This window comes from Octopus bimaculoides, chromosome 23 (genome assembly GCF_046866305.1).
Source record: "Octopus bimaculoides isolate indiv1 chromosome 23, ASM4686630v1, whole genome shotgun sequence".
Classification (NCBI taxonomy): Eukaryota; Metazoa; Mollusca; class Cephalopoda; order Octopoda; family Octopodidae; genus Octopus; species Octopus bimaculoides.
The window spans coordinates 26,951,177-26,960,993 of NC_142950.1; the positions used below are offsets into that span (position 1 = coordinate 26,951,177).

A 9,817-nucleotide genomic window follows, 5' to 3' on the forward strand; every position below is an offset into this window, starting at 1 on the left:
TATATATATATACATACACACACACATATATATATATATATATACATGCATATATATATGTTTATATTTATAATTATTTATATTACATATTACGTATTATATTGAGTCATCCCATAAATAATGCGGTTTTTTATACATCATTATTATTTTATACTTCATTATTATTTCGCCACCCCCACCCCCTCTGCCGGAGCCTCATGGAGCTTAGGTGTTTTCGCTCAATAAACACTCACAACGCCCGGTCTGGGAATCGAAACAGCGATCCTCCGACCGCGAGTCCACTGCCCTAAGCACTGGGTCATTGCGCCTCCACGACCCAATATATACGTATTTATTTATTTATTTATTTATTCATTTATTCGCCGCACAGTATAAAAATCTTTTCTGCTAAAAGCATAAGGCCTGAAATTTTGGGGTGAAGGGGGACAAGTCGATCACATCGACACCAGTTTTTTACTGGTACTTATTCCATCGACCCCGAAAGGATGAAAGCGTGCTAACGATTCTGCCACCTTTCCGCCTTAAACACAGGTATAATAATCCTTTCTACTCTAAAGGCACAAGACCTGAAATTTATGGGGAGGAGATTAGTCGATTACATCGACCCCAGTGTTTCACTGGTACTTAATTTATCGACCCCGGAAGGATGAAGTCAAAGTCGACCTCTGCGGTATTTGAACTCAGAACGTAGCGACGGGCAATGCCTCAGGCTTAGAGGGACTCCATAAGTCAAAACTACCAAAATAAGCACATTTTTACCGAACGCGAGGGAATGCAACTTTCAACTTTGAGTCCTTCTAAGCGTGAGGCATTATTGTACAGTAATGCCCTTATATAAATTATATATATATATATATATATATGTATATATATATATATATATATATATATATATATACACACATATACATACGCGCTCACACACGCACATCCAAGTATATGGGCATATACAGACAACTAGATACACGCGCAAGTGAGACAGTAAGAGAGTGAGACGTGAGCACGTATCCATGCTGGGAATATCATTTCGAGATGAAATTCGAAACAGAATAATTCGAGAATGGAGCGGAGTGAACGATGTGTCTGCAGAATACCGAAAGCACAAGTTCCGCAGGTCTGGATGAGTCGTAAGTTTCACAAACAAGTGGAACCGCGTAAGTTGCCGAATGGTATCCAAGTGATCGGAAAAGTCTCTAGGAAGGCCGTCACGATAATGGGAAGACGATTTAGTTAATCGATTTGGGTCAAGATGGAAAAGAATGGCGCAATCAACACAGAATTGGAATTCCATTGTGACAAGCGATGTACAACAGCACCTGATGGTCTGGTCGGTACTGGGAATACAACACATATGTGTGTGTATGTGTGAATGTGTGTGTACGTATATGTATGTATATGTATGGATGTGTGTGTGTGTGTGTGTGTGTGTGTGTGTGTGTGTGTGTGTGTGTAGAATGTTGAAAAGTAACACACGAGTTGATAAAGATTAATACGAAAGACAAATACTATCTTCCTTATTAATCCTTTAAGATATACCCTACATGCACCTTGGAATTCCGGACATAGATCCAAAGATGGAGGCACAGTATTGCTGATGATGCCTGGCAGCCATAAGTGGTGAACGTGCTCTGCAGACACACTACTTGAGACTTACCCTGAAACAAGGTTTGGATATTGCATGTAACACCTACTTTCTAAACCTTAATTCTTTAACTTTATATATATATACATACATGAGAGTCCGATAAAGCCATAAGATGTTACTCAGGCACTCAAGTATGAGTCCAGTGCATCTTATAGCAGAAACGTCTGTAAGCTGATAGAGATCATAATATAATTGTTTATTTTTTGTCATATATGTGTATATGCATATGCGTGTGTCTGTACACACACACACACACACACACACACACACACACACACACACACACACACACACACACACACACACACACATATATATATATATATATATATATATATATATATATATATATACATACATACATATATATATATATATGTATATATATACGTATATATATATATATATATATATATATATATATATATATATATATATATATATATAATAATATTATTAGGGACAAAATCCAAAATTACAGGTAAAAAACTCAATTAAAATCAATTTATAAAAATTAAAATTAAATTGAGCCTTATAGATAAAGTATATATAAAATATATATAGTTTTAGGGAAAATAACCAATTTTCAAGAACTCATTATTATACTCATTTATTGTGCTTTTAATTATTAATTTTTCTATATGTGATAGTGGATTTTCATCGATGAGTTCTTGAAAATTGGTTATTTTCCCTAAAACTATATATATATATATATATATATATATATATATATATATATATATATATATATATTTATATATATATATATATGTAATTATATAGAGGGTAAACAGGGATTACATTTCCGAACCACGGTTTCATTCAATCAAGTTTTCGGTTCACTGCATCCATTAGTAGATTCAGAGTAGGAATGGCTATTAATAATAATGGCTGTGTTAAATTGCGAACGCTGCCTTTTTCAAGGGATCACGTGATCGTTGAAGTCAAATGTTATTAGATCATGCTGCACGGGGTGTCTTATTTTGAATTCTCAAGAAAGGAATTTGGGCATGTAGCAGCGATTCCAAATTAGCTACAAAAATAAAGGGAGAAACAACTATCTGAACTATGATAAATAACTGTTGACTTAACAATCCTGTGATCACTTGATGACAGACGTGATATATATATATATATATATATATATATATATATATATATATATATATATATATATATATATATATATATGTATGTATATATGTATGTATGTATGTATGTATGTATGTATGCAGTACGTGAATGCATGAAGAAATGTATATTTATATATGTGTACTGTAGCTTGGGAGGGGGCCTAAAACTATGTGTGTGTATATATATATATATATATATATATATATATACACACAAGCGCGCGCATATATTTTCATGATATACATATGTATATATATGCATATATGCATATATGTGTGTGTGCGTGTTTGTGTGTGTGTATATGTGCGTGTGTGCGTACATTCGTGTGTAGTTATATATATATATATATATATATAAAACGAAAATGAGGTAAGCAATATAATTCAGAGTGACTTTGGCATGTATTTGAACTATGAAAACGAATAAGGCTTTATTAAACACCACAAATTCTTGATGCATGAAAACTTTCTTCAATTCCAGAGAAGGTAGTACAATCGCTTGATGGCAATTAAGACCCACTCCAAATGCGAGGGGGATATAACGAAGAATGTTGACATAACGTTGATAGTTGTGGTGGTGTGTTTCTGTTGTGCTGTGTTTCTGTTATGTCTTGTCTCTGACGAAAAACTTGTACATACAGGAAATATTAGAATAATTTTTGGTGTGGTTAATTCGTATAATTGATTAGAAAATGAACGAAGAAAAATAACTGATTGGCTAGTGACATGTATATAGACAGTGGCTCAGTGGCTAGGGATGTTGGACTCCTGATCGTAAGATTGTCGTTTCGATTCCTGGACCGGGTGATGTGTTGTGTTCTTGGGCAAAACACTTCATTTCATGCTGCTCCAGTCCACTCAGCTGGCAAAAATGAGTAATACTGCGATGGACCAGCGTCCCATCCAGGGCGGATTATATGTACGGCACGGAAACCGATAAACCGGCCCTCGAAATAAACTCGTGTTTATATGTTCTATCTAGGTATTCCGCTGAAGATAGCTGAACTGGCAAAATATTTTTTTATTTTGCTAAAATAGCTTGAAACCATGGTACGGAAAATAGATTGGTAAATGTTTTTATTTTTCATTCCCTTTCGATATTATCCTTATTTTTGTGGTATGGAGTTTTGCTGCTCTTTCTAGCGGGTTAGATGTCCTATTATAGGCATCTCTGTATTTTAAATGAATAATATATAGTCTATCGACTAATTTTTTCTTCTCGATGGACCACTGGTGGTAAATAAAATTTCTAAAATTTTTTTGCTGCCCTATGATTTATTAATATATATATATTTCTAACAAAACTGTCCGATGAACGGGAACGTGAAACTCAGAGTAACGGTTTTTTTTGTTATATTTCTGCTGCTTTTAAATAAAGTATATATATATATATATATATATATATATATATATATATATATATATATATATATATATATGCTAGAAGAAGCTCACTTAAACAATTCTCAAATACGGGTTTCAGCGGAGCAAAAACAGGCGGGCTAGACCAGTGAAAATTGTACATACCTCGATTATCTGCAGACTATAGTTTCTAGTATATTGACAGACCGGTCACTGGTCAATCTTATATACACAAGTACTATAATCCTTTTAGGATCTCGAAAAATTTTTTTTCCTGAACCTTCTGATTCTTTTAATGTGCTAGTTTCCTGGTATTAAATTGATATTAATTAATATCGAATTTTTACCATATTATGTTATATATATATATATATATATATATATATATATATATATATATATATATATAATTTACGCACACTAACATAACTATGAAGAGTGGCTCTTTATTCTGGAGCATATGAGAGACTACTGAGAAGTTCCTCGCTTTAAAGGTGTCACAAAAGGCCTGGTTGGAGGCCCAACCTTCCGAGTTTTTTTTACATGGCTTTAAAAACAAACTGAAGGACCCCTACAAGAAGCGTCTGAATCTGAGAGGGAAATATACTGAATAAAATCATAATTAACTGATATTCCAGTATTTTCTATTACCCAAGGCCAGGATCTTTTCAGCATCCTCTCGTACATACATCATTACATGTTTTATAAGGGGTGCTGTGAAAACTTCCTGGCATTAAGGGTATTGTGAAAGGTTGGAGGGTCAAATTTCCGAGTTTTTTGTTTTTTTTTTTTGGGGGGGGGGGGTTCAGAGCTTAAAAAAAATGAATGACCACGCCAATAAATGTATGAATCTGTGATGGCAATATGTACAAGATCATACTTAACTGATTCTTCTGTATTTTCTTTTACCCAAAACCAGGAATTATTCAGCACTACCTCGTAGAGTTGGTTTCATATTATATACTTATATACACTGGTTAATTATACTAGGTCGTGTGTGTATATATATAAAATTTACGTACACTAACATGACTACGAAAAGTGGTTATTTAATTTGGAGCATACGACGGGGTACTGAAAAGGTCTTGGCTTTAAGGGTATCGGGAAAGGCCTGGCTGGAGGCCCAACATTCCGAGTTCTTTTACAGGACTTAGAAAAACTGAAGGACCACTGAGAGGGGAATATGTTGTATAAAATCGTAATTAACTGATCTTCCTGTATTTTCTTTTAACCAAAGCCAAGAACTTTTCAGCACACCTTTGTATATTTATTCATTCATTCATTCATTCATTCTTCGCTTCGATTACAATCCTATTGAACTTTTTGGCCAACAGACGCCCAAGACAGACTTTCAGATATGCTAACTAAACGTCAACCGCATTAATCTCACCAGACTGAGAGTGTAACTTACAGAGATCAAGGACGATAATTCCTTATCGGCTAACTAAATCATAATACAATAATTCGTTCTCCAATAGACACAAGACCTGGAGATTGCGAGAGGGTGGTGGCGGCGTGGTAAGTCGATTAAATCGACCCTAGTGCACAACTGGTTACTTATTTTCATCAACTTCGAAAGGATGAAAGGTAAAGTCGACCTCGGTGGAATTTGAACCCAGAAAGAACGTGAAGACGGGCGAAATGCCACAAAGCATTCTGCCTGGCGTACTAATGATTCTGCCAGCTCGAATAATAATAACACTGGTTTAGAATTTTGGCACAAGGCCAGTAATTTTGAGGGAAGGGGGGTAAGTCGATTACATCGACCCCAATATTTAACTGGTACATTCTTTCACCGATCCCGGAAGGATGAAAGGCAAAGAACGGTGTTCCTTTGTGTTTGGGTGTGTCTGTATATCTATGCTCCAATATATTTGTGTGTGTGTGTGTGTGTGTGTGTATGTGTGTGTATGTGTGTATGTATATGTATATATATACATTTGTGTGCGCGTGCGTATGTCTGCGTGGGTATATGCAAATTGGTATTTCTGGAAAATATTACAGAGAATATATACACTTTTTTTTTTTTACAAGGATGTTTGCTAATTCCACATGTACATGTGTATTGCTGTGGTGTATGTGTATAAATATATGTATATGTGCATGTATGTGAGTGCATGTGTGTATGACATATACAGAAGGGGAGGGGGGCAGAGGGGGAGCCAGACATATGTGTGTACATATGTGTTTGTGCATATATATATATATATATATATATATATATATATACCGGCCTCACTCATTATAAAATATATATATAACCATTAACCATGTACACACACAGATGCACACACACACTCACACACGCAAACACACACACACACACGTTCACAAACACACATTACTTTTATATACAGGTGTGGTTGTGTGTAAAGAAATTTTCTACCTAACCACATGGTCCCGGGTTCAGTCCGACTGCGTAACACCTATAGCCTCGGGCCGACCAAAACCTTCTGAATGCATTTGGTAGACGGAAACTGAAAGAAGCCCATCGTCAATGTGTGTGTGTGTGTGTGTGTGTGTGTGTGTGTGTGTGTGTGTGCACGTGAACCTAATCACCGTTTGACAACCGGTGTTGGTGTGTTTACGTTCCCCTAACTTAACTGTTCAGCAAAAGAGAGCGATAGAATAAGTACTGTATGTACGAGGCTTAAAAAGAAAAGTACCGGAGTTGATTTTTTTTCGACTAAAATTCTTGAAGGTCTTTTTGCCGCAGCATGACCACCGTCCAACGACTGAAACCAGTAAAAGATAAAAGATAAAAGATAGACACACATACAAACTCCCTCTCACAAACACACACACACACACACACACACACACACACACACACACACACAACAATAAATAAGAACAACATTAGAAGAAATAACTTAGACATACCGTCGTCGTTAGTCAAACAAGTTGTCTGCCGCACAAATATATATAATAATATACTGTATATATATATTTCCTTTTACTCCAATAAACACTGAAGTTAACCAGCGCCCGATTTTTACGGATTTGTCTTCACTAAGTTTACACTCCACTCGTATTTCACTCAACTCTACAGAGAACACTCTCACCCAATTCCACCTCACAGCGCCCAGCTACAAGCTTATTGTCTCTCAATGTCTCCCTTTCCTCTTTTACCATTTCCTTACCTCTCCTCTCTCTTTCTCTCTTTGTCTTTATCTCTCCACATTCCCTCACTCTTTCTGCTTCTCTCTCTCTCTCTCTCTCTCTCTCTCTCTCTCTCTCTCTCTCTCTCTCTATATATATATATATATATATATATATATATATATATATATATATATATATATATATAAACTTCACTCTGTATATTATTATACAGCCCCGTGCAACCTCTCGTTTTCTCTTGTTTTTACTTAATTCATCTTGCAAACTTTGTTTTTATTCGACAGCCCACTCTCTTCTTCATCATTTTCTATATCGTCCTTCTACCGAAACCTTTCTTTCTCACACCTACACACATCTTACTCTTTCACACAGCACATACACTCTGCCTCACTTTCTCCCGCCACCCTTTTCCTCTCACGCAACACCTCCCTCTAATCCCCTGAACTCACTCTTCACCATATCTGTCTATCTATCTATCTATATATATATATATATATATATATATATATATATATATATATATATATATATATATATATATATATATATAATACAAAGAATATATATACATGTATACACACATATATGTACATACTTACATATACATGTGTATATATATGCATATCAGGGTACAGGACGTTAGAACAATGAACTACAGACAACGGAACAAACACATAGGAAAACGGAAAGCCACTTGGAATATTCCTTCATCAGCTGTCTCTATTCTAACCTGACGTTTCGAAGATAAGACAGAACGTACTCTAGAATAGTCGCTTTCTGAGTAGTGGATCAACCCACTACACAGAGGATTCCAAGGTGGCAAACACAAACCAAGACAGGAAAAATTGGACAGTGAAAACAACATTCAAAAGCCCGTACGGCCAAACGCGAATCTGAGGTAGAACGCTAGTAGTTCGTCTTGCCTTCACAGCGGCTGGAGTGAAAAGAAAGCTGACCACAGGTCACACGAGAGCAGAGAGGATGGTGGAGGGAGGAAGTGGAACAAGGAGGAAGGGACAGAAGGGTATAGCAGTGAAGTAGAGGCCAGGACAGAGGGATAGATAGAAAGATAGAGGAAGACAGATAGATAAATAGATAGAAAGATAGATAGATAGATAGATAGATAGATAGATAGATAGATAGATAGATAGATAGATAGATAGATAGAGTCACGTCAGAATAATAAAGTAGACTTACTTGCAAAAAAGGACGTGTGCGTTCAATAATGTAATAATACAAAGAATATATATACATGTATACACACATATATGTACATACTTACATCTACATGTGTGTATATATATGCATATCAGGGTACAGGACGTTAGAACAATGAACTACAGACAACGGAACGAACACATAGGAAAACGGAAAGCCACTTGGAATATTCCTTCATCAGTTGTCTCTATTCTAACCTGACGTTACTCTCTTTACTATTTTACTCTTTTACTTGTTTCAGTCATTTGACTGCGGCCATGCTGGAGCACCACCTTTAGTCGAGCAAGTCGATCCCGGGACTTATTCTTTGGATGCCTAGTACTTATTCTATCGGTCTCTTTTTGCCGAACCGCTAAGTTACGGGGACCTAAACACACTACCATCGGTTGTCAAGCGATGTTGGGGGGACACAGACACACAAACATACACACACACACACACACACACACACACACACACACACACACACACACACACACACACATACATATATATATATGACGGGCTTCTTTCAGTTTCCGTCAGCCAAATCCACTCACAACGCTTTGGTCGGCCCGAGGCTATAGTAGAAGAAACTTGCCCAAGGTGCCACGCAGTGGGAATGAACCTGGAACCATGTAGTCGGTAAGCAAGCTACTTACCACACAGTCACTCCTGCGCCTATCTTTTACTTGTTTAAGTCATTTGACTGTGGCCATTTGCCCAAGGTGCCCAATTTTGTTTGTGAAATGAAACGATTGTTGGTTAATATGTTGATTAATTCATGAATTAATTTGTATCCATTAGATCTCTGCTTTCTAACTCGATAATAATGTTTGATATTTTACGATATTATATGTGTGTGTGTGTGTGTGTGTATGTGTGTGTGTGTGTGTGTGTGTGTGTGTGTGTGTGTGTGTGTGCGTGCGTGTGCATTTCTCTTATTTGTTTCAACCATTTGACTGCGGCAATGTTGGAGCACTACCTTAGTGGGTTTAGTCGAACAATTCGATTCCAGGACTTATTCTTTGTAAGCCTAGTAGTTATTCTATTGGTTTTGCTTTGCCGAACTGCTAAGTTACGGGGACGTAAACACACTACTGCCAAGCGATAGTGACGAGACAAACACAGACACAAACATGCAAGTACACACACACACACACACACACACACACACACACACATATGAATACGGAGCAAATAATTCACGAGAAAAATAATTAGCGAAGATAACATTGACTCAATTATTATCTAGTGTAACAATTTGAAAAGGATAATAACAGAATCAATAATATCTGCGATTGCGAAGGCGGCGAGCTGGCAGAAACGTTAGCACGCTGGGCGAAATGTTTAGCGG

The 9,817-nt window shown here is 36.4% G+C and overlaps 1 protein-coding gene across 2 annotated transcripts in view; it reads right to left on the bottom strand.

Annotated features, from left to right (window-relative positions):
• The window catches only part of LOC149131340 (uncharacterized), a 28,040-nt gene extending 20,723 nt beyond the window's left edge, over positions 1-7,317 (bottom strand). The window contains exon 1 of one of the 2 annotated variants that reach the window (XM_089340727.1): positions 7,024-7,317. The gene's annotated coding sequence lies outside the window, so the exon portion shown is untranslated. The remainder of the gene's footprint in view (positions 1-7,023) is intronic. The other variant, XM_089340728.1, reaches the window with a different exon arrangement.
• Between the last annotated feature and the right edge of the window lie 2,500 nt (positions 7,318-9,817).